The sequence below is a fragment of the Falco punctatus genome (genome assembly GCF_963210335.1).
Source record: "Falco punctatus genome assembly, chromosome: 1".
Taxonomy (NCBI): domain Eukaryota; kingdom Metazoa; phylum Chordata; class Aves; order Falconiformes; family Falconidae; genus Falco; species Falco punctatus.
The window spans coordinates 69579462-69585461 of record NC_137580.1 but is presented as its reverse complement, the minus strand read 5'-3'; the positions used below and the strand labels follow the sequence as shown (position 1 = coordinate 69585461).

Genomic DNA, 6000 nt, shown 5'->3' with positions numbered 1-6000 from the left:
ATAGTTCCACTTTTGTAATAAAATGTAGAAATTGTGTATCTTAAATACTTCAACCCACACTTAAAATAACCATGCAACCATGCTGGAGTGCATGGATATAACTTTAAAACATAGCAACCTTAAAGGTGGAATGCACCCCTGATAACTGAAATTCTCCAAGCAGTAGTTACCATTTACTCACAATTTCGGACAATGCAAAAACATAAAAGCTGCTGGTTCCAGAATTGTTGCATATTACCACCATTCATCAAAGTGTTGTCTTTGTGGTCAGTGTCTTTTCTTCCCCGCTTTATATTATTTTTATATTCTTTTATCTCCAGCTTGGAGTCTGTGAGAATCTGCACAATAACAAACCAGTGAGTTCATGCAGCAAAGGACTGCTGCATGGATAAGAGAAAAATTTCAAGTACTGTGCTTCCAGGAGGCTTATTTAAACCATAACAAAATAATTAAAAATTGCTTGACCATACCTTTTTAATTGGCTCCCTGATAGAAGGGTTAATAGGAATTCTAATACCTGTGTAAAAAAAAAGACAGATAAAGAAAACAGTGTAATGTAAAATAATTCAGATTGTCTCTGTGTAAATGAGGCAATAAATGCTTGCAACACGAAGCTCAGTCTGACTTCACAGCAGGGCCTGGTGCTTAATTGAAAGTCCTAACTAGACCCATTTATCAAAGGAATCACTCAGAGGGAAATTTAATTATCACAATTAATCTATATTTTTTTTAGAAAGTCTCAGCAAAGCACATCGAAAATTTCTTTGGGAACAATTTTACAGTGTTATCACCAAAAAAGTCAAGTGCCAAACTTCTCCCCCCTCAGAGGGAAAAAAAGGCAGGCAGGCAGAGGACACGTTGTTGGAGGAGCTCCTTGTAACGCCACTTAGGCACAGCCGAGAGTAATGAGCACCGTCACAGCAGGAGCTCGCAGGGAAAAAATTCTTCCTAAGTCATAAAACTGCTCCTTTTGCAAGGTGGAGAGAACACCTGGCTTTTGGAGGGAGCTGCCCCACAAGGTGCCCATGGACTCTGGGTCCTTGCCACGGTTTTGCTTGGCTCTGCAGAAGCCCCGGCACCCCTCACCGCCTGTGGGCCCCTGCTCATGGTTTGCCTCAGCACCTGCACAGAAAAGCCTAGAGGCACAAGGTGGCCTCTACTCAGTAACTAGCATGCCATGCTTTGGGAAGGTCAGGAACCAGTGGCACATGTCGGTTTAAGCACTTGCGTGGGGAGGAGTTGTCTTCGGTAGCATTGCCCATGCTTGCATCAGCGTTGAGTTTGTTCCAGTGAGCAAAGGGCCGGTCTGAAACCAGGGTATTTCTCCTGAGTAGTCGGTGATATTCAACTCCCGGCTGGCTTTGCCTTAGCAGTTGTTCAAGTTGGGAAGGAAGGTAGCTCTGAGCTGAGGTCCTACACAGCTTTTCACCTTTGGCATTTCCCAAGAGGTTTTGCTTGCTTTTTAGACACCAGGTAACATTTAACAGTCTAGCTAATTTTTCTTTCTTATTTTGAAAAACAGCCCCTTCCTTTCATGCAGAGCCCTACCTCCATGCCTCCAGTGTAGCCATGCAGAAGGCTACTTGTGGAGCACTTGTGGAGCAGATAATGAGTAGAGTTACATCTATGTGCATCACATGGCACTTGACATATCTGTGTGGAGATGAAAAGAAAGCCTCAAGAAAGTATGCAAGTCTGTGCTGTGATAAAAATCCCCTTCAGTCAATCAGCGAGCTGATAGCCGATAGGTTTTTAGGGCTTCTGGACACTAGTGCAGCAAGCGATAGGCAGGAGTCTGCTCCTTCACTTTGACAACGTGGGGCTCCAGCACTTGCATTGGAGGCAGGATGCGAAGAACTGGCATACTTTTACTAGCTTCGATGAAGGGCAACAGCAGGCACTTGAAACGACAGGGAAAATAGGGCCAGAGATTTTCTTTCACCTTGCGTGGCTTGCACAGCCCCACACCTACTCATGTTTCCCCAGGCTTAAAGTCATATGTCCATAACGCGTACTAAGGTAGCCTAATTTTCCCTTCCATTCTTCAGTCAGACAACATTAGAAATTACGACCCATGTTAATATTTTTGTGCGTGCCCTTTTTCCCTCTTCAGTGGGAAAACTTGCAGCTTGGTCTCCCAGTGTCACTGAAGTTGTTTACTGCCTTTTTTTTTTTTTTTTTTTTTATTGTGCTTCCTACATTATTCAGGTTATACTAATCACCAGAGGGGAAGGAAACAACTCCAGAGCAGATTGAATTACCGTTTAATTGGGCATCCTGTGAAATAAACATTGTGACTTGGATAAGATTAAAAATGTGAGTCACAAGTCTGGTGAGTTTTCAAGTGTTAGGGAATGCTGTGAGGGAATCAGGCAAGAACAGCAAGGAGAGAGCAGCTAGGAGCAATGCTCAGCAGAACAGCATCTGCTGGACATGGTTACTTGTTTTCACTAGCATCAGACTAAAGCTCCAGTGGATGGAATTGGGAAAAACAACTGACAGTTCTTAATTTAAGAAGAATTACATTTTCAAATAATTTTCATTTTATATGCATTTGCCTGTACTGAACACATCCGTGAAAGCCCTCTGGCAATATACCACTGTCCAGCTCAGCTAAATTCTTGGATATTAAAGAGGAGTACTCAGAAGTGCTTCTGTAGAAGGACTTCCGCAACAGGTTTGGCACCTTCCATGCACTCCCCGTTTATGTTTGATGCTTTGCAGTACTTCTGGTGAGTAGAGTTGCTGGAAGAAACAAATTGTAGACACAGAAATGAAAACTATATTGTAGAACATTCATGAACATATGAATCCTAAATGTGTAATCACAGCCATTCACGTGAGCCTCACTTGATTTACTTGCACAAACCTGCTTGCTGCATTTAGGGACAAAGCTACTAATTCAGCGACTTAACAAAACATCACATCAAGCTCCTACTTCACAAGCTTACCTAAGTTCAGCTGTCCTGGACTGCTTTTTCCTTTGCCTCCCTCCTAAGGCAAAGGAGAGGGTTGGCTGTGGTGGAAGATTTTGTGATGGAGCCAGCTGTCTGGCAAAACTTGGCCAGACACCAGACCAACGTGTCCGTTCCGCACTGCACCCCCGTAGCAGCCGATGGGAGCCATTGCTGGTTGCTGTCTCCCAGCGGTGGCTGCGCACCAGCCACCTGGGAATGAAGGGCTCGCAGCCTGTGACAGTTCCTGGAGCTCTCTGAGCCTCAGGATATTTATTGTGGCTTGGAAATCGCAAAGGTTGTTGGTTTGCTGTTTACCACCAGGTGGCCTAACTATTCCACCGTTCATGAGGAACCAAGACTCCATTAGAGAACAGCAGCTGGAACTTTTTAAGCTTTACATATTTTTCTTCCCAAGCCTCCACCTCCCCTCCTTCCTCCTCATTCAGTTGATTAAAAGAGATCAGGGCTGCTCTGATTTCTCAACTCAATCCTTTTCTCTAAGTAATTGAGAAAGCTTGTGCTTCCAGCGGTCCAGCCCTAGCTTCAGAGATCGAGCTCAGCCATCTCTATTTACCTCTTAGTCCAAATGAACTCTTGCCATAACAACGCAGGTACCTTGGACTTTTCCTCATGCTTCAGTAACTGGACATTGATTCCTTTGTTTGTTGCCTCTGATACTTCTCTGGTAGCTGGTTTTGTGTCCACCCAGGAGTTCTGCCCTGACTGCGTAAGCTGGATTTAGAGATGCCTTGTGTCCCTGGAGCATCGCGGAGCAGATTCAGTGGGCCGGAGGATCTCATTCAGCAGATGGGTTTTGATTTATAAAAACCATAGGCAGCTTGTGACTTCAGCAGTCCCCCCACCTGGTAGTTTTGGGGTAGCCATTTGGGAGCTGGCCGAGCTAACAGCTCCTTGGGTTTCAAGAGTGGCTGGTATTACGGTTCACTCCATTAAAAGTCCTACCCTTCTGGACTGACTTCCCAGCTTGGACTGAAAGGAGCTAGATTTACTGATCCAAAACCAGGAAGGTGGTAATCTTGGGCTTTTCTTGAATGAGAAGGGTGGGCGAAGCTCTAGCTGTCACAGCAGTATGAACTGAGAACAACTACACTGGCACCAATATTACATTGACATGCAGGTATTGGGAGGCCACTGAATGGCTTCTTAGGAGAAGGAAGCATGATTTCAGGAGAAGATGAGTTATTTCACATACAGCAACACTGATGGCTCAGTTTTGTATTTTCTACCATTTACACAATGCCTGAAAGCTTTCAGAAGTAACTCAGTATCTTTCAGAATCTCAGTAACTGAAGTATAACAAAGATTATTTGGTTAAAATATCCATGATTCATTTGTTAACCCACCTTTGTAATTAACGCATTTCTGGTTTGATGTGGGCAGGGAGAAGGTAGAATGATGGCAGGCAGCAACATCACATCACAGAGCAGCAACAGAAGCATCTTCCCAAGATCAGTTCAGGTGAGATCTGAAACTGGTGCCTGACAATCCCAAATCCAAGGGGGATGTAGTTTCTGAATGCCCCCTATCATAACACAATTGCAGCACAATACATAACTGCATTGGGCAGATTTTCCTAAAGGACGTGGTGATTGAACTTTTAAAAATACCAGCCATTTGGAGAAAATTTCAGGAGTCTTTAAATTACTTTGGTAAATGGATTAGTTATAAATAATAAATTCCTGGAAATTGGTAGAGACTTTCAGTTGCATCACAAAAATGTCATGAAGTAGCACTGGATATTTCAGCTGCTTTAACCTAGCCTTGGGCACAGAAGGTCCAATTCTGATCATTTGCAGGATAAGCAATCAAATTCAGGGTAACGAGGCTTAAGCCAAGGTGTTACTCTGGATTTACACCTCTGCAGATAGAATCAGATGCTATCTCGTAGTCTATGCATCCTCTGAGAATAGAATTAATTTTAAATTCTCGTATCATCTGCTTGCTTGTGCACTTATTTGCTAACTGTCTGACTGAGTGAGCTATTCTGGGTCAGTATGATTTAGGCATCCTTTATTACACAGTTTCCAATTCAGTACATTTTTTAATCAAGACTAAATTGAAGTCAGGTTCCAGGTACATATAAATATAATATATATTTAGTGAATACATTGCGAATCCCCAAGTCTAATTTTGAACATAGCTATAATAGAACAAAAAATATGAAGGTTCCTTTTTTTTTATAGAGGAGTGTTAAAATATTGCCACTTCTTAAAGGCAAGTTAAGGCCTATTTTCGTATTTTTAAAATCACATTAGCTAAAAGCTTGTTAAGGAATAAATAGTCCAGAGGATAATTGAGACTTAGCTGGCTTAAGCATTAACGAATCAAAATCAGATGCCAGATCATTAATTAATTCTACAAATTATAATGTTGCCATTACTGGCAAATACTATGAGAACTAATACCAAGGAGCAAATTAAACTGCATAGTTTTTCTTCTTACTACGTATCTTTTGCCAAAAATAAAACTGCAGTGGTTATTTTTGGCTGATTACATGCAGCACCTACATTTTTAAAACTTTTGGATGATTTTTAATTTTTAAAAACATTTCAATTTCTTTAACATGCTATTTATAGAATGTGCCTATCATAGACTATAAGGATATTTCCGTCAGTGCTGTAACCCATGGAAAGTAAAATGTAGCAAAAGTGACAGAAAAGTCAATGTAACACTTCCAAGGCCTCACAAAAATTCACACCCCTTCAAATCAGCCTCCTTGGCAAAAGACAGGATAATAGACGGGTCTTGCAATACGGCCTGAAGTGCAACCATCTCAGCCTCTGTCAGACCAGCATGGGAAATGAATTACAGGGGAAGCAAGAGAGGCAAGAGAGGAGGTCAGCTGGACATTTCTAGCCACCACTTCTCATCCCACAACAAGAAGGAAATTCAAAGTATTCAGAAGGTAGCAAACTTTAAAAACTCTTCTACAGCGTGGAGAAGCAATCTTCAGAATGGGCTGTGACAGGACACCACTGAGGCCAGAACTTTATGAGGAGTGAAAACTCAACAGTGATGAGGT

General features: G+C 42.3%; 1 protein-coding gene across 2 annotated transcripts in view; it reads right to left on the bottom strand.

Annotated features, from left to right (window-relative positions):
• Window positions 1-486: 486 nt before the first annotated feature.
• Window positions 487-6000, bottom strand: part of CXXC4 (CXXC finger protein 4) — a 123526-nt gene continuing 118012 nt past the window's right edge. The window contains exon 3 of one of the 2 annotated variants that reach the window (XM_080379729.1): window positions 487-517. The gene's annotated coding sequence lies outside the window, so the exon portion shown is untranslated. Of the gene's footprint in view, window positions 518-2152 lie in introns of those variants that run through there. The other variant, XM_080379728.1, reaches the window with a different exon arrangement.